The sequence below is a fragment of the Jaculus jaculus genome, chromosome 6 (assembly GCF_020740685.1).
Source record: "Jaculus jaculus isolate mJacJac1 chromosome 6, mJacJac1.mat.Y.cur, whole genome shotgun sequence".
Lineage (NCBI taxonomy): Eukaryota > Metazoa > Chordata > Mammalia > Rodentia > Dipodidae > Jaculus > Jaculus jaculus.
Genome location: NC_059107.1, coordinates 128,794,960 through 128,818,884, shown reverse-complemented (window position 1 = coordinate 128,818,884; position 23,925 = coordinate 128,794,960).

Sequence of the window (23,925 nt, the reverse complement as noted above, 5' to 3'; positions counted from 1 at the left end):
CTTTATAAGTTTTGAGATGAAGACTTGTGGGTCACTTATACATAGGATCATGTCATCTTCAAATAGGGCTATTTTGACTCCTTATTTTCTAATTTATACCCATTTTATTTCTTTCTCCTGTCTCATTGCTTAAGCTAGGACTTCTAGTACTATCCTGAAGAGCAGTGGTGAGAATGGGCACTCCTGTCTTGTTCCCAATCTCAATGGGACTCCTTGAGTCATTTCCCATTAAGTATTATTTGGGTTTTGGATGCTTTACATACATCCTTTATTATGTTGAGATATAAATCCTTTGCCTATTCTTTCTGGCATTTTTATCTTGATGAAATGATGTATTTTGTCATAGGCCTTCCCTGCATCTATTGAAAGGATCACGTGGTTCTTGTCATTAAGTTTGTTATGTGGTGTATCACATTGGCCAATTTCTGTATGTTGAACCATCCCTCCATCCCTGGGATGAAGCCTACTTGATCAAGGTGGATAATTTTTTTTTTCTTTTATGTTATTAATTAGTTTTGTACCCAGAAAATACAGTCAGTTTGGTACCATTATTAGACTCATCCATGACCTACCCCCTCCCCTTGGACCCTCCTTGTTGAGGTATATGGGTCATGTATTCTGGAGTTAGCCCACAGTTATGGGTAGGATAAATGTCTCTGCATTTCATGACCCAATATTCCGCCCCCTCTTCTGCAAAGTTTCCCTGAGCCATGTTGGGTTTATTTTTGGTCTGCTTCACTGATGAGGTGTTGGGGGGCCTCTGGGTCTCTGGATCTCTGATTTGGTAGGAGTTGATTTTTCTCCGTGTTGATCTCCTTCACCCTTGTGCTGGTACCCAGTTCACCGAGAAAACATCATCCTAGCTTGTTTCAGTAATCATTATTAGTTTCAGCCAGGGCCCTTTTGAGGTATGATGGGGTGGCTCTCTCCATAAGGTCTACATCTATCTGAAAAAGAGAATTAGATTCTCCAGAGGAGAGTAAGTTAGCACCAGACAAATGAGATAACCCTTACTGTTTTTGATAAAGAATTTCATAGGTGTAGGCCCTCTTTTTGCCTATGATTGATGGCAGCTTGATAATGGTGAGTGGGCTTATGTTTGTATATGGTTCTGACTTATTTCCCAGCTCAGCTATGGGTCCTGTACCACTGAGGGGATCAGTTAGCCAAATCAAGAGCAGTTGGTTCCCCACCATGGCTGCGTGCCACTATTGCACTTGTGTGGGCATCACAACAAGTTATTTGCTGCTAAGTAGGTTAGACCATGAGTTGCTTGGACCGATTTTGGTCATTTTCCCCCATTTGCCCATGTAGCACCTTCTGGCACTAGGCAAGCTGAGTGGGGACTGACTCTCTTCTAGCTATCAGCCATGTCATTCCATTTTACTTGTCAACCACAAAAGGTGTCTTCAGCAGTAGGGTCTTATCACTAACCTTTGGTGGATCATCAAGTACTCTGGTAGAAATCTGTCCTTCTTTTAGGAAGCCTTGTAGGTCTCTCTTTTTTGATATGTTGTTGAATTCAGTTTGTGAGGATTTGTTTAGCATCTTTGCATCTGAGTACATAGGGATATAAGCCTACAGTGCTACAAGTTTTCTCCTTAGGAGTGCCATTATTGTGTCCCACAATTTTGCTAAGTTGTGTTCTCATTATCATTCCTTCTTGAAATTTTACAATGTCTTCTTTTATTCCACTCATTCATTGTTTAAAAGTATGTTGTTCAGCCTCCAGAAACTGGTGGAAATCCTGATGTGTCTCTTGTTGCTGATTTATAGCTTTATTTTTTTTTAAATTTATTACTTTTCTTTTCAGCAAATACAGGCAGTTTGGTACCATTGTTTAGGTTCATCCATGACCTACCCCCTCCCAATGACCCCATCTTGTTGATGTAAGTGGGTCATGCATTGTGGAGTTAGCCCACAGTTATTGGTACGATAAATGTCTCTGCATATCATGACCCAACATGTGACTCTGACATTTTTGAATTTCTTCTCCTTATGGTATACATGATAATAGAGGCTGGCAGGAGGTGGGAAAGCTCAGTGGCAGAGGTCTCAGTCAGTGGAGCCTGAAAAATCACATCATGAGACAGGGGGATGAGAGTGAGCCATGGACACAGAGGGGGGGCTTTGGGAGAAATGGAAGTGTGCCCTGGCTGCTGACAAATGCAGTAGGGCAGGGAGCCTGTCGAAGTACATGGAAGTACAGGAAGTACACGGGTGCATGGGAGCCTATGGAAGAAAAGCGGGAGACAGAGGAGCATAGGTGGTTTGTGTACTTATTCAGTGGAGCCTGTGGGAGTGTGGCAGGAGACAGGGGAGAACATGGGCCTCAGATGGAAGTACCAGTCTGCTCAGGGAGTCAGAGACATGGCAGCTGGAGCAAGTGATTGAGAAGACTTAAGGTTCTAGTGTGTTACTTGAGGTCATGAGAATCAGAAGATTCCCCATTGTGCCCCTCTGTGTCCACCCACTGTAGGTCTGCTAAGACCTACTAGAGCAGCCACATTGCTCTTGCCTGATAGTACCTCAGGAGCTGAAGTGTGGTTAGGAAGCCACCATCTTGTCCAGAAGTCCTCTCCCTACATTCTATTCTTTACTGTTCCCAATAGTCTTTCTCATTTTTCTCTATTTGATGTAATATAGGCTTTCATGGTTTTTTTTTTTCAGTTTCTCCTATTTTTTTAAATGAATATCACACATTCATTTTAACTCATACATTGCCTTTTAATGCTTCTTCTTTAATTATATGTACTTTAAACTAATACCTTCATTGTTATCCTGAGGTAAATTTAACTCAGAAATTTAGAATTTATAACCACCATGTCTTTTAGCCAATATGTTATTCATTCCTCAGTTGATCTTTTAACTGCCTTTCAAAAGGAAGCAAAAATTGGTCTTTTTTCCCTGTTACTCCTTAGTTGTCCTTGTAAGTGAATCTTCTTGTTTCTTTGGACACATCTTTTTGTATGTAGTACTAAACAGGGATGCCTGAGATCCCACCAAACTTTTTACATAATAGGTATTTTTGTACCCTGTGTTTACATAATAGGTATTTTTGTACCCTGTCTTCAGGTGTTTCTTTAATATAACTTTCTGAAACTATGATTTTAATGTATTGTATTTCATTGTATGTCTTTTGTAATGTTAATAGTGGCCATGATGATGATAAGAGTATCATTATTAGGTACTTAGTATAAACAAGATGAGGAAAGAAATTCATTTGGAATATTCAACGTTCACAATTACCATGTGAGTTGATTTCTATTACCCCCATTTTCAAATAAAAAAATATGAAAATCAGGCCTAAGCAATTTGCTCAATTTTATATACATATGCACTAGATGTGTTTATATGCTAATTCTTGCTAATGAAACAGTGGTAAATGTAATTTGTACCTAGGCAGTCAAGATAAATTGTGTTTATCTCTTCAGCTATAGCTCTTACCAGCTGGAGATGACATGAAAGGTGGTTTTGGAAGCTGTATTCAAAGATAGAAGAGCCTTTATTAACCCCTGGTGGTTAAGTGACTCAATGGAGTAAATGTCCTCCACCCCAACCAAAAGATTCATATTGGATTTTTAAATGTTTAAAATATACACTTGTTTTATGTGAACTACTAGAAATTTGTGATTCTCTGTTGTGTTTCACTTCAACCCAATATTAATGCCAGCAAAACATAATACATAGTTCATATTTAAACTCTTCTAGGTGAAGCAGGATGTTCAATAAGTATTAAAGGACAGTTTCCATGTAGAAAATCAATTCTCTTAGGTTGTGTGGTGGTTTGATTCAGGTGTCCCCCATAAAGTTAGGTGCTCTGAATGCTAGGTCTCCAGCTAATACTTGGTTGAATCAATGCCTCCTGGAGGCAGTATATTATTGGATATGGGCTTATGGATATTGTCGTCAGCTTCCACTTTCCATTTTTTGGCACACTGTACTGTTGCTCTTTTCTATCTGATGTTGGTTAGTCAGTGACGCTCACCCTCTGCTCATGCCATCATTTTCCCCTGCCATCACGGAGCTTTTCCTTGAGTATGTAACCCAAAATAAATCTGTTTTTCCCACAAGCTGCTCTTGGCAAGGAGTTTTCTGCCAGTAGTGCAAACGTGACTGGAACAGCAAAGTTGGTGCCAAGAAATGGGATAATCATTGCTAGAAAACTCACTGCATGGCTTTTGGCCTTTTGAAGCTGATTTTTCAAGAGAAATGTGTGAAGAAACATTGGCTTCAGAGACAACTTGCAGTGTTTTAAGTAGTTTGATGGACTATTCTTGTCAGAAATGAAAGACCTGAATGCAGTTAGAACTATGGACTGTGAGGTTTGGCTTATGAGGGTGAGAAAGAGTTTTTCCTGGACTGGGTTAGAAGCAGTTTGTGTGAGAGGCTTGCTGTTATGCCCATCCTGAAAACATATACAGGGTTGCATTGCATAGAAATGAATTTATATGAATAGAGGGATATGGCACAGAAGGAAACCTTTGGGCATAAACTTCTGCCTGTTCAGCTGCAGTTGTTTGAAAGATCACAACTATTGAGATTGACCCAGCTGACCTGAATAATTGGGGCAACAGGAAGATGGGAGAGTCTTTTAAAGAGACCTGAATGTTGAAGGCGTGCCCTGTTAGTCAAAGTTTGCTTAATCTACCCGGGATTAACAATTTGACAGTTAACCAGGTGTTATGGAGTATAACAAATGTATGAAAGAAAAGGCATTTGAATTTGCAATACAGTTTTGTATTTTGTAAATGGCTATGGGCAGTGTGAAGCAGGCTGCTTGGATTACCTGCATAAAGACCCAGTGGAGAAATGTGGATGAACCATGTGTTGCAGTGGAGAGGTCAGAACTATGGGATGGCTGCCAAGGACAGCTGCCTGCACCAGAGAAAGTTTTCCAGGAGTATGAGTAGTCTAGCTGGAGGGGTGTAATTAAAACTCCAGATATTTGTCACTGGTTAGAATTATTGTACTTGAAGACTTGTCACTGACTAGAGTTATTGAACTTAGAGCTATAGAGTTTCATGTTTGCCCAGATGGTTTTAAATATTGTATTAGTTGATTGGTTGAATATTTATTTGCTATGCCCAGTGTCATCTGTTGCAATGTGAATGATTACTCTATGACATTACAGGTTTTGGAGGTATTTTTTTTATTACAGCTCAGTTAAAAGACTTTGGACTATGGGGACATTAATCATCATTGGGACTAAAAAAAAAAATAGGGACTTTTAAAGTTGGACTGATTGCATTTTATTTTATATTATGGATGATTATCAGTTTATCAGGGGCAGGGGCAAAATGTGGCATTTTGATTCAGGTGTCCCCCATAAACTTAGGTGTTCTGAAAGCTACGTTGACAGCTGATGGCAATTTGGGAATTAATCCCTCCTGGAGGCAGTATATTGTTGGGGGTGGTTTTATGGATGTTATAGCCAGCTTCCTCTTACCAATGTTTGGCATACTCTCCTATAGATGTTGTCCATATGCTGTTGGCCAGGAGGTGATATCCACCTTCTGCTCATGCCATCATTTTACCCTGCCATCATGGAGCTTCCCCTTGAGTCTGTAAGCCAAAATAGCCCCCCCCCCCCTTTTCCCCCATAAGCTGCTGTCGGTAAGGTGTTTTCTGCCAGGAATGTGAACCTGACTGCAACAGGCTGACACTGGTAAGATATGTGATTTTAAAAGACTGCATGTGACAATTTAAGAACTTGAGCCACTGGGGTTTTGTTCAGGAAGTCTTTTTCCATTCCTATATCATGGAAAGTACTTCCTAAATTTTCTTCCAGTAGTGTTTGAGTTTCTGGTCTTATGTTGAGGTCTTTGATCCATTTGGGTTTGAGTGTAGTGCATGGTGAAATGTGTGGATCAAGTTTCAGTTTCCTGCATGTGGTTCTCCAGTTTGTCCAGCACCATTTGTTGAAGATGCTATCTTTTTTCCAGCCTATATTATTCGGGCCTTTGTTGAATATCAAGTAGCTATAGTTGCTTGACCCAAAATCCAGTTTCTAAGAAGAAAGATTGCCAATGGCTAGTACTTGAAATATTAACTAACTGGTATCTCTGCATTCAATTATTTGAAAGCTAAACATAATGAGAATCTCTAGGTTAATTAGAACATTTATGCATTCATGGGCCTTTGGTGCAATTTAAAAATACAACTTTTGGGTTGGAGAGACGGCTTAGCCATTAAGGTGCATGCCTGTGAAGCTTAAAGACCCAGGTTGTATTCTCCAGGCCCCATGTAAGCCAGATGCACATGGTGGCGCATGTCTCTGGAGTTCGTTTGCAGTGATTGGAGGCCCTGGAATGCCCATTCTTTCTCTCTCTCCCTCTCTCTCCATGTCTCTGTGAAATAAATAAATAAATAAGTCTTTATATATATTTGTTTGTTCTTTAAAAACAAGCCTTTAGCCTTTAAGTCTCCTGATCTTGGTTTCATTTACAAGGACCTATCAAAAACAAATTATGAAACAAATAAGAACATAATTTTGCAAAAATAAATCATTTTTTTTATAAGATTAGAACCTATAAATGTTGGAATCAAAACTACATCTTTAGTGAAAGGGATATGTTTGTGAACTTACAGAATAATTTTATTCCACATTTTTCTTTATTATTCAGAAGACTATGTGATATTATACATAAAAAGGCAATGGATTATAAAGCCTACAAATATTTTTCCTTTATTTTGGTTTGTATATGTATGTTTATTGATTTATATACTTTTATGCATGTTTTTGTAAGTAAGCCTATGTGGAGATTCATCCCAGTGGGTTTTAATTTTGTATTTCTTCTCACATACTTATCAAAATATTTGTAATTACATGTCTAGTCTTTAATACATTACTTATTGGGATAATTGCATGAATCATCACAGGTCTATCTTTAGGATAATGTGTTGATATATAAGCATCATAAAGTACCTTTTTATTACTTTTTGTTTCAAAGAGAGAGAGAGAGAGAAAATTGGCAGCATACCAGGGCCTCAGCTACTGCAATCGAACTTCAGATGCTTGTGCCACCTAGTGGGCATGTGTGACCTTGTGCTTGCCTCATCTTTGTGCATCTGGCTAATGTGGGAACTGGATAGTGGAACATGTGTTCTTAGGTTTCACCGGCAAGTGCTTTAACTGCTAAGCCAGCTCCCCTTAAAGTATCTTTTTTATTAGGACAATAAAATTTTTCAAATTTCTGTCCTTATTTCACTGATGTAGAATAAGAAATTAATTTTTTATTGGGCTATAAATAAAGTAGCTGATTCTGTCCTCATAGTCTGCAAAGAAGCTGCCATCCAAGCTTTGGGTTAGTGTCTGTGTATGTGCAGGACCTGGAACAGAGACCCTATACCTAACTTCTGCCTGTCATACTCTGTTTTAATCCTGGCTTCATCACAGTATCATTGTTCATTTTATGTCAATTTTACATAATTCTCTGTTTGCATCTTAGCAAAATCTATTTTAGGGAACAGGAAAATGTGTCTGACAACACATGGATAGCTACATGGAGAGCAGGAAGAGGGGAAAGTTTCATTCTTTCAATGTAATAATGAGGCTGGAGAAATGGTTTAGCAGTTAAGGCACTTGCCTATTAACCCTAAGAACGCAGGTTCAATTCTCTAGTATCCACATAAGCCATATGCACAAGGTAGAATATGCACCTGGAGTTTGTTTGCAGCATTGCACTGACTAGAGGCCCTGGCATGCTCATTCTCTCTCTGTTTTTCAAATAAATAAAATAAAATAAAAAGAATTTGTGTATTCTGAGACAAAATGAAGCACAAATTATTGAATTAACAATGTTTTTACCGATTTGTGTTCAGATGTTACAAACTGAGATTTCATATCTTTCGTCTTGTTAATTATTTTAATCAGGAATATGGTTACACTTACAAACTTTGGGCCTGATAATGCCTAGGGATGAGTTTAACCTAGGAAACGTGTATGAGGAAATTTATCAGTGGATTGTATTAAATTTAGTTGTATTATGTGTTACTGCAATTTTTTTTATTTAATTACAATTTTATTTTTAGTGAAAAGAGAAGGCACAGGCTGGGGTCGTTTTGACTCATCTCTACTGCTTGGTGATTGCTATTTTTAAGACAGGCCACCATATGGCCTCCAGACCTTCATCAATAAGCCCAGAATGATCTTCACATGAACTGTAAGTGCCCATGATAGAAATGAAATCAACTTAAATATGTCCCAGTGCTTAAAGCAGAGCTTGAACTACAATGAATCTTGAAGAAAGTGGACATAGGGAGGGAGAAGAGTATGCTTGACATGCAACTCAAAGTGCTGAATGGGGCTGGGGAGGAAAGAAGAGTCCTGAGATGAAGGGGGAAAAGAGGGTAAAGAAAGATTTACATAAAATTAATGACAATATGAATAACTACCATAGAGATCTTCCTCCTAGAGAGCAAGCCAAAAGATATAACCCTTAATAAGAAGGAAGGTGGTCATTGTCATAGAAGGGCCCTCCATGAGTTCTGGTTTGTAATTTCCAGTGCCAGAACTGCGTTATACTCCACAGTGATTTGGGGAGATTTATGAGGTTCCCAAAACTATGCAGGTTATTGCCACAGCACTTCATTACCTGCCATAGCTAAAAGCTAAGACACTATTGCTGAAGCCCTGTGGACACAAAACTTTGAGAGATCAAACGTCTTACTGGCTAGCTGAAAGTGCTATGTAAGCTCCTGGGGAATAATGGCCACAAACAACAGGAACAAGAAGTGGATCCCACAAGCTACAAAATCAACCAACTGGACAAAATGTGCCCACCTGTGCACAGCTTATGTGGGCAGTCAGTGGCTGTCTGATTTGATAAGAGGTATGCTCAGTGGTAGAGAAATATAAAATCTGGTACTGAGAACTAAGTTAGAATCCTATGGATAGAAATGTCATATACTCCAGTTAGAATCTCTGACTAGTCTTTGGCCAAAAAGAGTGGTTATACCCAGTAAAATGCAACTCAATAAACTATCTAACTCTTTATTAATCTATACTACTCTCACTCATTCTTGGTTGGAGAATCTGCTTTTTATTTTTATTTTTTTTTTAACCTCCATACAGATGTCAGTAAAAACCGATCAACATGTCAAGAAAAGATAGCTGGATCCAGGGATGGTGGTGCACACTTTTAAAACCCAGCACTTGGGAGGCAGGGGTAACAGGATTGCCATGAGTTCGAGACCACCGTGAGACTACATAGTGAATTCCAGGTCAGCCTGGGTTAGAGTGAGACCATACCTTGAAATAAACCAGAAAATAAAATAAAATAAAATTTTTATTTGAGTGAGGCAGAGAAGGAGCCAGAGAGAGAAGGGGTGTGCCAGGGCCTTCTGTTATTGCAAATGACCTCTAGACCATGCACCCTTATGTAGGTAAACACAGGCTGTTAGGCTTTGTAAGCAAGTACCCTTAACTGCTGAGCCATCTTTCTAGCCTAGTTCAGTATTTTATCTGCTTCTCTTTCCAGATGGACACAAAACCTGAGGAGAGAATCAGCCCATCACACCTCACCAGGGCCCCAGATGAAACATAGAGTAATTGGAGAAATGAAGAAGAGTGCTACTTTCATGGTGAACCTGGAACCAACACAAGGTGAAAGAGAGAGACACAGAGAACACTCACCTCTTACAAAACCAGAGATCCAGAGACACAGAGGCTTCCAAGACTTCATCACTAAATAGACCTAAAATGTACTCAACATGGCTCAGAGAAATTCACAGAAAAGGGGGTTGAAAGATTGTTAGAGCCACAAGTTGGGACATTATGCACAGAGATATAGCCTCTTACCATAACTGATGACTAACCCCACAATGCACGACTCACATTCCCCAACAAAGAGGGACCCTTTGGAGGGGGTAGGACAGGGAGGAGGCTAACAATGGTACCAACATGTGCTGTTTACACACTGAGCATGTACATAACTAAATGTACCCGGCTGTTTAGCAAGAAATGGATCATCTGCTTAGGCCCAAGAGACATAAGCATGAGTGTTGCTTTCACTGCTACTCTGAACAATCTGCTCCAAGGCAGCAGTGATGGACACTGAAGACACTCAAAACTCATCTAAAGAAGAATCCCGAGGTTTCAGATAATTCAACCCAAAAGTAGACTTATAATACACCCAGCAAGCCTCAGGAAACATTGCAGAAGGGTAGGTGAAGAAAGACTGTAAGAGCTATGGGGTGGCATTGCCCCGACCCCAAGAGACTGACTGATGCATTCATAACCCAGTGGTAAATACCAACAGCTCCACAGAGGAGGGTCCTCAGTGGAATGGTGGTGGGAGAGGGTATACAGAAGGATAACACCAGGGGAATGGACCCACACAATATTTGTTCCTACAGTAAAGTTTATAATTACTTTAAAAAATAACAGAGCTTGGCTCTTCATCAGCACTTTCTGGGTTAGCTACTATTGTTTGTCTCTGGAAATTATAGATTCAAGATGGTTGATACAATTTGTGATTAGATAATTATGGAGGCTTGACTTAAGTAATTCTGGTAACACAGTTTGAATGGGAAGAATTAGCTCTTATCTTCTGCCAATTATAAATTGTAGTTGATGTTACCGCTTATACACCAAACACTAACTAGTGTTCCCAGCAGGGAGAATAGTTAGCAAAATCTCCAATTAGTGTTTTGTTTATGCTTCCACTGGGAGGAATGATTTGTTAGTTTAAAGGAGACCTCTTGTGTTGATTACAGGTGTCAGCACATCTGAGTTCTGGCTGGCCTTAAATACCTTCTGGGAGATGCAAGACCAGAAAAGCATCAAGCCTAATGGTTCTCATGCAAAAAAAAAAAAAAAATATTTTCAGTTACAACTCTGTTGATTGCTTTAGGTGAAATAATTTATTTTAAATAAAAATGTATAACCATGTTATGTTTTTAAGAACATGAATAATTTGACCTAAATGAATGATATTCTTATTGCTTCTTTTTTTTTTTTTTTTTGCTTCTGGAAATTAGCTGCTCTTTCATTAACAGATAAGTGGCAGATTTATTATTTTTTAAAAAAAAATAAGTAAGCCAAGAGCTTATTTTGCCTGTGAAAGATTATATTATGTAAATTCTTCTGAGCATATTCAGATCACTTTTAGTCAGAGAATGCAGAAATTACCACTATAAATCAGATAAAGGGTGTACATAGAAGTTACCAAAACTGGGCAAACATGAAATCACATTATCCTAGCTTCCGTATGTTATCTCTGTTTTTAAATGCCAAGATTTAAATGTATAGTAGCTGACTGCCTTCATGGAAAAAAAAAAAAAAGAAACTAATGAACAAGTGTCCAATTTTCTACAAAATCAGACAAAAAGCCATCATAGAGGAAGTATTTTCTTCATGTAACGTAACAGATATGCAAACACTTATATTCCCTTTATAATGCTATGATAATTATAATATTCAACATTTTAGTTTAATACTAATTTCTTTAATATTTAACCCCTACCAAACACAATCTCCCGACTATTTTAGGCTTTTCTGCCACTGACTTTTTATTGGATGAATGGACATGGCAAACTTCATGAAGTGAAAGAAAATGAATAGAAGTAACAAAAATTACTAAACTAATGTCTCTTCTTTCTTTGGCATTCAACAAAAGGCCTATCTTTTTTTTTTTTATTGACCTTAACTTTTGAGACTTTAAGCTCAAGCTGTAATAAAATAAACAACCTGGGATCACCTTCTCTAAGTTAATTTGAATCAGAATAGAGTATTTACCTTTTCTTAGAGTTTATGTGACTCAAGTCTATTTTGGAAAGACTGAGTGAGGCGAACCTAATCCTTTCCTGGACCTCATTAATGGGAAGCAGGACCACACGGAGAATGTCTTTTCTAAACTGAAGGGAAGAATGTATTTAAATGGGGTGAAAACTCCAAAACAAGATTCTCCTCTGGCTTCTTCTGTTTACACAGAGACACTCTCAGCATACGGCAGACACCACCCGTGTTGAATTTCACTAGCTAACTGATAAGCTGAGCACAGAGTAGACTGGCAGCCTGGGCGTTGCTATCCATCACTGAGATACCATCAATTACATGAACATCTCTCTCTTTCACCATCAAGTACATTCTGTGAAATCAGTGGATGATTCAAAAATGCATGGGAGGGCAGATAAATAATTGAACTATGCCACTTAATCATTGTTCAAATTGCCCTCAAATTTGAAGAAAAGAAAATTAAATGTTATTTAAACTTCTCAAGTGAATGTATATACACTTTCATTTACTGCGTTTCCAAGGATCTAGGACATAATATAACCTTCATTGTAATTGTGCAACAGACCACAATATCATAACCTTGTACCATGGAGATCTTCTCCACAAGGAGAACTAAACTGTACATGATAGTGGCTGGGATATGGGAATGGAATTCTTGCACTAGGACTTTAAGACTTTTCTTGATTTTTATGCTCACTTTGCCATCAGTAACCGGCAAATCTCTCAGTTTCATGTCTTACAATCTGGCTTATTTATATTTCATTATATTTCAGCAATGTAAGAAATATTGCCAGTTCAAAGCACTGACCATCATAGTTTTAATATTTTATTTATGTTTTGTTTGTTTGTTTACTTATTTATTATTTATTTTTTTAATTATTTATTTATTTATTTATTTGAGAGTGACAGACACAGAGAGAAAGACAGAGGGAGAGAGAGAGAGAATGGGCGCGCCAGGGCTTCCAGCCTCTGCAAACGAACTCCAGACGCGTGCGCCCCCTTTGTGCATCTGGCTAACGTGGGTCCTGGGGAACCGAGCCTTGAACCGGGGTCCTTAGGCTTCACAGGCAAGCGCTTAACCGCTAAGCCATCTCTCCAGCCCTTATTTATTATTTTTGAGAGCAAGAGACAGAGTGTATCAGGGCCTCTGGCCACTGCAAACAAACTCTAGACACATTCACCACCTTTTGCATCTGGCTTTATGCGGGTACTGGGGAATTGAACCAGAGTCCTTAGACTTTGCAGGCAAGAACCCTAACCATGGAGAAATCTCTCTTGCCTTTATAATGTGTTTTGATGCTGAGAAGTAGTAGTATTTTGCTGGAGGGATCTGGATGCTCACTGGACTCAGCCACATCCCGAGTTATTTCATGTGCAACATGGAGGTATTAAATCTTCCCTCCTTTCTTGGCTGGGGCAAAAGACAAGAGACTGTGATGTCTGAAAACTTGCAGTTAGTCATTTACATTCAGAGTCCAGTTAGGATCATAATGTTTACATGTGAAAGTGGTACCAGTTTTTGAGAACAACGGAGCATCTCAAACCAGTGGTTTCGAGTTCCTGCCTTACATCTCCCAAAGAATTGACAAGTTCAGACTCATTAGGAAGGCAAGTAAAGAAAGATTCAGTTTAGACAGTGAAAGTGGTAAAGTGCCACAGTGGGGAGTGGACACAATCAGGTGGTCCACATGATATTTTGATGCGGTTTTACCATGACCTTGGGAATGTACATGAGGCACCAGGTTTCAATGAGCTTTACTGTTTAAGCTTAAGTGTATACAAAGGTTCATGATTTGTTGTAGGGTCAGAGGCCAGCATTAGAATGAACCTGCTGCAGGGGAAAAAAGCTAGCAAAACATAAATAAATAAAAACTTTCCAAGGAAACACAAGCCCACTCTACAATATCAAGCTACCATCAATCATGGGGTATAAGAGGGCCTACACCTATCAAACTGTCTATCAAAAAAGTGTTATCTCAATTTTCCGGGTGCTAACTTACTCTCCGTTGGAGAATCTGCTTCTCTTTTTCAGACAGATGCAGATCCTAAGGAGAGAGCTGCCCCAACATACCTCAAAAGGGGCCCAACTGAAACTAAGGACAACTGGCGAAACAAGCAAGGGTGATGTTTTCCTGTGACCCGGATACCAGCACAAAGGGGAAGAAGACCAACACAGAGAAAAATCAACTCCTACCAAATCAGAGAGCCAGAGCCTCAGAGGCCCCAAACACCTCAGCACTGAAGCAGACCAAAAATGAACCCAACATGGCTCAGGGAAATTTTGCGGAAGAGGGGGCGGAAAGAATGTCAGAGCCACATGTTGGGTCATGATTTGCAGAGACATTTATCATACCAATAACTGGGGGCTAACTCCTCAATGCACGACCCATTTACATCAACAAGGAGGGTCCAATGGGAGGGGGTAGATCACAGATGAGCCTAAACAATAGTACCAAACTGCCTGTATTTACTGAAAAGAAAATTAATAAATTAATAAATTAAATTTAAAAAAAAATTTCATGAGCTCAAAAAGGCTAAGTAGTGTTACTCCAATACCTATCTCTAACACAGCTGTATGGTCTAGCCAGTATCATTCTACTTCCTCCCATAGTTCCAAATATTTCTGTATGAAGATCTTTATGTCTAGATATGGTCTAGATACAAATGAAATAATGTGTTAGGCTCATACATTAGAAGCAAGTTTCTCATGTAGAATGCACTAAATGGGCTGGAGAGATGGCTTAGCAATTAAAGCATTTGCCTGCAAAGCCAAAGGACCTCAGCTTGATTCCCCAGGACCCATGTAGGTCAGATGCACAAGGTGGCACATGCTTCTAGTGTTCATTTTCAGTGGCTGGAGGCCATGGCATGCCCATTCTCTCTCTCTCTTTCTCTCTCTGTCTCCCTCTTTCTTTCTTGCTCTCTCAAATAAATAAGTAAGTAAATAAAATTTAGAAAGCATTAAATGAGATATCTGGAAAATTTACTGAGGTTGTAAGACATAACTATTAATTGGTATATTGACTATTCATTTAAATACTGTTTAGCATCTCCTATGTGCTAGTAATCAATTGAAAAGACTTTTCCTTTTCTGCAGAGATGTGGTAGACATTAGAAATGTTAGAAGCAAAAGTGTTCTGGGCAAAAGTAAAGGACAAGGATAAAGGCAAAAAGGGTGATGCTCAGTAAGTTCCATGAAGAGTGAAAAGCCCACCTCTGGATGGAACAAAGTATGCAGAAATTAGAAGGTTGAGGCAAGTAGTTGGGATTTTACCAAGGGATAGCTTTTTACCCTATGGAATACTAGAGGCATGGCACAGTGACCAGATGACTTAAAAGTCACAACTCTGTCTACTTCCATGTATATTGTAAATCTTTAATAAATAAGATTTATGAGCTTTTATATTCACATTGCCCTCTCAAGTCATAGACTTAGTCTATTTTTTTTTCCAATCAGCTTCCCCTGGGTACTTGTACCTGCTCAATGTCCCAGCACCTCAGGTTCACCATTTCACTAAGCTAAATCACTTTCTTATTAACCAGATACTTCAGTGGCGTGCTTCATCTTGTCAGGCATCTAACTGCTCCAGACAAAGTGAAGGATAACCGATTTCAGAAACAATCTTTCATTGTCATTCTGTGGCTTCACTTAAGTGCTGCATTCCACACCATCACTTTCTGAAGCCTGAGCCAAGTGTCTGGACTTCTGAACCATGATATTCAAAGCCTTCCATGATGTGCACCCAAATCTTTCCATGCTCACCCCACATTCCAACTTGTTTTTATAAAAATAACCTTGCTCCAGTTACCAACAATAGTCTCCTCTTAACAAACGTGCTGTGCACTGCTGGAGCTGGAGGTCTTTCATTCTTCCATTATGGTTCTTTCCATGTCTGGTTCAGTAACATGGGATGTGCACTGTTACAATACAAACTCTGCCTTGCTGGTACTGATCTGATGATATGTACTTTAGAGCCTTTCTGGAGTCTCAAGTCAGGAGGGACTACACTGTTCCTTCAGGGACTTTTGGTCTTTCTTTTTTTTCTTTTTTTTAATCTTTATTTATTTATTTATTTGAGAGTGACAGACACAGAGAGAAAGACAGATAGAGGGAAACAGAGAGAATGGGCACACCAGGGCTTCCAGCCTCTGCAAATGAACTCCAGACGCGTGCGCCCCCCTTGTGCATCTGGCTAACGTAGGACCTGGGGAACCGAGCCTCGAACCGGGGTCCTTAGGCTTCACAGGCAAGCGCTTAACCGCTAAGCCATCTCTCCAGCCCTGGTCTTTCTTTTTGTTTTTGTTTTTCAAAGTAGGGTCTCACTCTAGCCCAGGCTCACCTGAAACTCACTATGTAGTCTCAGGGTAGCCTCAAACTCATAGAGATCCTCCTGTCTCTGGTCCTGAGTGCTGGGATTGAAGGCTTCAGCCACTGTTCCCAGGTTTGTCCTTACTTTTCACAGTACACCTACTGGTAACTTGTACTTCTTCAGTTTTATTTATTTATTTATTTATCTATTTATTTTTTGTTTATTTATTTGAGAGCAACAGACAGAGAGAGAAAGAGACAGAGAGAGAGATGATGGGCATGCCAGGGCCTCCAGCCCCTGCAAACGAACTCCAGACGTGTGCTGCCCCTTGTGCATCTGGCTAACGTGGGTGATGGGGAATCAAGCCTCCAACCGGGATCGTTAGGCTTCACAGGCAAGCGCTTAACCGCTAAGCCATCTCTCCAGCCCTCTTTCACAGATCTTATGCACAACCTCATTGACATTGAAGATTCTAGCCTGCATGAGTAGCAGTGCTTGATATCCAGCATCTGTAACCCCTTTCCTATATACTTTTTTCTGAACGTATTGTCTCAATGTTTATAGTGCTCTATTCCTTCAGTATTAACTGCTATACTTTACAAAATGATGTGGTCATCTCCAACAAACTTAAATTATATGTTATGTGCCACATAATGATCATGGCAAAATTATATTCAGTTCAATTCTACTTCACATACTTCCATACAGATATTAAATAATTATATATTTGACTCACAGAACCTATGAAAGAAACTTGTAAATGAGGTATGATAGTGTTTAGCATATAGCATTTCAAATCAATAATTCTGTCATTTTTTATAAAAGTGAAATATGCATTATCCAATTATTCAATCAGTCTATATACTTATCCAGTTGCATCCTAATGAAATCAACAGTGTCTGTCATGTAACATTGCTGGTAAAATATTTTTTGCCATGATTTCAACCTCTTTATTTCTCCTCAGGAAAAGCCTTACCAAAGTTTAAATGACAGAAAGGGCTGCATGCATTTATTATACACAACTTAATGTGCTTTGACATGTGTTTATATCCATGAAACCATCACCAAAATACAGAGAATATATCCATCATTCTAGCAATTTTTTTCTAGCAATCTAGTCCTTCCTAATCCTTCCTGAGTGGCTACTTCCTCAACCGTCTACCCCAGCAACCACTATTCTGCCTCCCACTAACCACACAGAAGAGTTCTTTTGCAAGGCTTCATAAAAAAATGATGTACACAAGTACTTGTTTTTTATACCTGTCATTTAATGACATAATATTTATATTTATTTATGGGATAAGATATTACAATTTGATACATGTATAATGATCAAGTCAGAGTCTTTCACATTTCATACACACATAATATATAACATAAAATAATAATATAATTTATGTGTGATTTGCATGGTTATCTTGCTATACTATAAGCTATAAATAGTATCTAAATGAATTTTGGTATCTGTTTATCTAAATTCCATCTTCTCCTTCCTTTATAACAACTAGTGATCACACTTTTACTCTCTATGAGAACATATTTTTCAGCATCATAAATGAGTAAAAATATACAGCATTTGTCTTTCAATGCCTGGCTTAGTTCATATAACACAATAACCTCTAGGTCCATCCATGTTGACCCACATTGCAATACTTCACTTTTTTATGGCTAAAAAATATGCATATATACATAAATATATGTACATATATATCACATTTTTTACACATTTTGGCTATATTTCTTTTCCATCATTACACTTCATTAAAAATGCACTTTTGCAGAATGGTAAGTTATATTACATGTGTCGATATGTCAGTTTGTACACTCATGAGTTGTTGATTACAATTTGGCTTCATTTGGAGGTCTGTAATGTATCTGGGAACACTAATTAGAAGTTTTGATATGGACACATGCTTCATTTTCCTATAGGTAATTACCTGGTGACAGAATAGGGAAGTCACATATAAAGACACACTTAATTATTTTTGTCATCTTCTGTTAAACTCTGAAGTGGTTTGTACTGTTTGACAATTCTTCCTGCAACATAAGAGTTTCAGTTCTTTTGCATTCACAACTAAACTTACTTGATTTTGTTAGTCAATTGTTTTTGGTTTATCTACTTTGCATCTAAAACATCTACTACCTGTGAAAAGCAGGCTCTATAACCAAAAGTGAGAGAGGAAATAAAGGAACGAGATGACAAGATATAGAAAATCTAGCTTGAAAGAGGAGTGTCCTCAGTGGATGGGATGCAGGTGACAGGGCATAAAAGAGGATAATGTTAGGAGAACATGACCACATGTTTATATGATAGAGTTCCCAATAATTTTTTATAAAGCATCTACTATATACTTCAGACATTGGCTGTAGTTATAAAAGTTTAATAATACATGTGTTTTCAGTCAAAGATGCACTCATCCATTGGAAGACAAATACTCAAAGGCATAAACTTGGCAAAATGTCATACATACAGAAATTTATCTAGGACCATGGGGAAGTGAAATCAAAGGTAGACTGGGTAAGATTTTTTAAAATTTGACATTGAAGATCCTTCAACCTTACCTAGGTAGAAAAGAACAAGCCAAGACATCTAAACTTTTATAAAAGGCTTGGCATTCATAGAGCCAGTTAGAGATTGAGTGACTGGAGCATGATGGGGGCAGGGAAACAACTTGAATAAAGGACTGTGATCATATATGAAAAGAATTGTTCAGGCTGGAGAGATGGTTTATCAGTTAAGGCATTTGCCTGCAAAGGGAAAGGACCCTGGTTTGATTTCCTATGATACATGTAAAGCCAGATGCACAAGGGGGCACATGAGTCTGAAGTTCCTTTGCAGTGGCTGGAGGCCTTGGTGCACCCATTCTCTCTCTCCCAAATAAACAAACAAACAAACAAACAAATAAATAAATAAATAAATATAAATAAACTTAACAAAAGAATTGTTCTTCCCAGCTAAGAGGTTTGAGGTTGAGGACAGATGTTTTGAGATCTGTGATTTTGAAAGCAACACACACACACAAAACTCCAAAGAATGAGCTAGATGGAAGAGACTGAGTGAAATACACTTAGGAGGCTTGTTCAATGTTCTACCAAAACCAAAATGGTGAGGTCTACAATATACTTTGGTTTCCAAAACACATAAAAATATCATGAAAATACCTTCTTTCTTTTCTCTCCCTTCTCTCTTTTCTCTTCCTTTAAATTCCCCAGGGGAGTGAAACGTTTTATTATTCACTAATTATCCAGTGGTTTAGGATAGTTTTTTGAATACTTATTATCTACTTCTTCTTTTAGAGATTTCAACAGCTATTTTGTCTCTTGATAATAAAATACCCACAAAGCTGCAACCTCCCAGCGTAGCCTTTAGAGGTCTGCAGAGGGTTTTCATTACATGATACTTGTCTTGCCATCAGTGCCACATTCTCTTTGGCAACACCATTAAGTAAGAATAATTATTCTTGCCGAATGTTTGAAAGATCCATAAGGCAACAACTATAGCATGTGGTTTGACTTGGATCAGTCCCCTTAATAAAAAATAGTTTAAATTAAAGTCGTGTATGGTCTAAATTTATAAGTAATATTGCTGTCTGGGGTATATTAAAATTCTACCAGCTATGACTAACATTTATGAAGGGTCTCTTTCCACATATTTTATTGTTCCATAAGAGTAAGCAATAATTTTGCAATATAATAAAGTAGTTTCATTTATGTATTTATCAAGTCCATGTTAGTATGTCCCCTATACTGGGAGAATTAGGGATGTGTTTGAGACATATATAAATTCTGAATAATAGCATAAACATGACCTAAAAACTCTTCCCATATATCACATAGATATGTTGCATACAGCAATGATTGGAAGTTGTTTAGGGTATAGAAAAGGAAAATTATCCATGTTCTTTCAATTAGAAAAAAAAAAAAAACTGAGTAAGTCTACTGGGAACCACTGTCTGTATACTATCTGATTTTACCATAAGTACTTGTCTCCAACATGCAAAGCATAAGGTTAGCCAGAAAGAACATGCCTCTGTCTACATGATAGCTTCCATTTCTATATATCATAATACATTCAGCATTACCAATACTCTGATACCTTTATATTTATGCCTTATAGCATTGGGAAAGAGTAGTTGTTTATTTTTGAAGTTTGTTCTGGTCATTAAAGGTCATCTAACAGACTTATCTTCATGTGCTAGAGGCCTCTGGCACTCCTTCCCCTTTGTGACAGCCAAAATGTCTCCAGACTTTAACCAAGTTTCCTGGGGACAAATCCACCCTTGCTGAGAATACTACTTTCATCAAGCCTGAAGAGTGAGGTAGGCTTTTCCTCCTAAATAAAAGACAAAAATCAGCTTTAAACACATTTAATTTATTTTTAATTTTAAACTATTTGTAATTACCAATAATTTAAGTAAAACAAAAATTAAAAATGATTTCACATTACTATTGTGTAACATGTTGTCATGGTTAGATATGCCAATGATCAATTAATATTCCATTTTTCATGTAAAAATGAAGAAACACTTTCTAATGAAATATACCTTTTCAAGTTCATTTAAAAGGATGCAGCATTTCTTTCATTTATTTTCTGGACTCCCACAGCATTACAGCAATTATAAGTCAAACTGTGTATTCAACAAATACAAATATGTATGTAATACAATGTGTCTACATCCTAATAATCAAATTGTTCTATGAAATTTAATTAAATTGAGACAGACTGTGATTAAATATTTGTAATATAAATTCTATAAATTCTGATGGAATAACCAACCATTTACTCCATGTTGAACTCAGCTTTGTAATGGTGGGAATAGAGCTCTACAAGTTTGTGTTTCAAAATACTCATAAGAGTTTTCTTCATGGGACAGATAAATATTCTGAAAACAGAATCTGAGGTATTTAACTGAGTTTAAGCTAAGTCATTTTCTAGTAGCAAAAAATAAAAATCAATGAAGGGAGATGTTAAGAAACTAAAAGTTACCTTCTACAACTTACAAGGAGGCATAATATTTACCTTATCACTGCCCACCTTTTAACTATAGAGCAGGTCCCTTTGGTTATATAGGTGAATGTGGTATTGCACGTTTGTGAAGTGGATATGTTCTTCAATTTTATTGTTTGAAGTTGAAATTTATTTTAATACTAGACATTATTTAAATTAATTCTCCCATATGTACAAAGACATAAGATTAACCCCTTAGTAGATATGTAATTTCATAAAAGGACTGATTGGTGTCAAATCTTTTCTAAGTAAATCAACCTCAAATTATTGACTCAAATGCACTTTGTACTTATTTTAATGTGCCAAGCCTGTCACCAGAATTCAATAGATCAGGGGGAAAAAAAAGTTTTCGTAACCAGATTTGTCAGCCAAAAAGAGGTTCCTGGCATAGACAGTAAGAGAAAGACAAAATGCTCATTTTCACTCTTTTTTTTTTTTTTTTGTGTGTGTGTGTGTGTGTGTGTGTGTGTGTGTGCAGGTTCACATGTGTGCACATGGGTGTGCCATCCAAAAGACAACCTTGAGCATTATTCCTCTTGGGTGTCTTTCATCTATTTTTTTTTTTGAAACATGTTCTTTATTGTCCTGCAGAACTCTAGTTAGGCTAGTCTAACTAGCCAGCAAGCCTCCAAGGGCTTTCTAAGTGCTAAGATTGCAAGAGCATGCCTCCATGCCTGGTATTTTACTTTATTTATTTTCAGGTGTGTGTGTGTGTGTGTGTGTGTGTGCGCGCGCGCACGCGCGCGCACGCATGCGCGCGCACGCATGCACCAGGGATTTCTGATGCTGCCAACAAATAACACTTGCTGGCATCACCTTCTGTGTATGGCTTATGTGGGTGGTAGAGAACTGAATCCTGTGTGGCAGGCATTGTAAGCAAGTATTTTTAACTACTGAGCCATTTCTCCATCCCATTTGTCTGGAATTTTTACATGGATACTGGAGATTGAACTTGTGTCTTCCTGCTTGTAAGAAAACATTACCAGCTGAGCTCTTTCTCCATACTCTCACACTGATTCTCAAGGACTCTTATTTAGGAATGTTGTACAAATTAGTCTTGTACAACAACTTACATACTTCAATATTCCCTTATGTGCCTTTTAGAAATGATTTTATTTATTTATTGGAGAGAGAGAGAGAATGGGCACTCTAGGGCCTCCTACAACTGCAAACAAACTCCAGACACATGCACCACATTATGCATCTGACTCATTTACATGAGTACTAGGGAATTGAACCTGGATCTTTTGGCTTTTCCAGCAAATGCCTTAAGTGCAAAGCCATCTGTCCAGCCCCCTTATGTGCCTTTTATCTTATGTGCCCATGAAAAAGAGAAATTGGCAAATAGGATGAGTTTACTATGTGAGTCATTCTGTTTTGGTGAATTTTCTATTTCTATAGCTATTATTTTCTCTAAAATAATTAGACATTCATGACTAAGGCAATTCACTGTGCAAAGCAGTCAGCTGTGCGTATTTATTGCTTTAAAAGTGCCAACATGGCTATCTGTTACTGTTGTAGTCCAGTTCACATTGCTGTTAGAAATCACCCAACCAAGAGCAGCTTCTGGGAAAAAGAGATTTATTTTGGCTTACAGGCTCGAGGGGAAGCTCCATGATGGCAGGGGTAAACGATGGCATGAGCAGAGGGTGGACATCACCCCTGGCCAACAGAAGATGGACCACAGCAACAGGAAGGTGTGCCAAACACTGGCATGGGGAAACTGGCTATAAAGCCCTTAAGCCTGCCCCCAACAATACACTCCCACAGGAGGGCTTAATTCCCAAATATCCATCAGCTGGGGAGCTAGCATTCACAACACCTAGGTTTATGGGGGACACCTGAACCAAACCACCACAGTTACCAAGCATTTTAGCATTCACTGTACCTGTGAACAGAGGCATGTAATTAATCATCACTTGAGGTGGAGGGCTTGATCCCAACTAGTGGGTCCAATCATCTTGAGCTAATAGGTTAGAGGAACTTTCACTTAACCAATGCATACTTCTCTTGATAGATACATAGGGTGAGAGTATTGGAGGTGCTAGAAGTGGGGGTCAGGTACTAGTTTGAAGCCACAGGTCACTGAAGGAGTGTGGATAAAGAATATGTCTTGCCCTGTCTCTGTTCTGTTACCTTCTTTGCTTCTTGGATGTCATGGAATGACCAGTTCCTCCAACATGTCTTTCCTTCATGATACTTTGCTTTGCCACTTGTCTAAAACAGTGAAACCAGCTGACCATGGGCTAAAACTCTGGGCCAATTTACCGTTTCTCCTTACAGTTGTTTTCCTCAGCTACTTGTTACAGTGATGAAAAATATTAAATAATGAACTTGACAATAAGAACTAAAAGCTGACAAAAAAAGTTTGGAATGGAATAGGAAATTAAAAAGGATATTTCTAATTTTTTTCTTTTAGAAAATTCATAGTTTAATCTCTGCATACATCATTTGAGAAGCTGGCCAACATATTGACTATTTTTAGTTATTATTACTTGCTGATGAGAACGGTGATACTAACTTGAAGATCTTTGCTTATTATTATTAGAGATAATATAAAATTATAATTCTTTACTCAAGATATTTTCATGGAATAGATATGTTTTTAAACTTTATTTTTATTTATTTATTTGAGAGAGAAAGAAAGAGGTAGAGAGAGGGAGAGAGACAATGGCACATCAGGGCCTCAAGCCACTGCAAACAAACTCCAGAAGCCCCCTTGTGCATCTGGCTTACATGGGTCCTAGAGAATCGAACCGAGGTCCTTTGGCTTTGTAGGCAAAGGCCTTAACCACTAAGCAATCTCTCCAGCCCCGGAATAGAGAATTGTTTTTATTGTGATAGATGAAGTTTCCAGGATGACAATA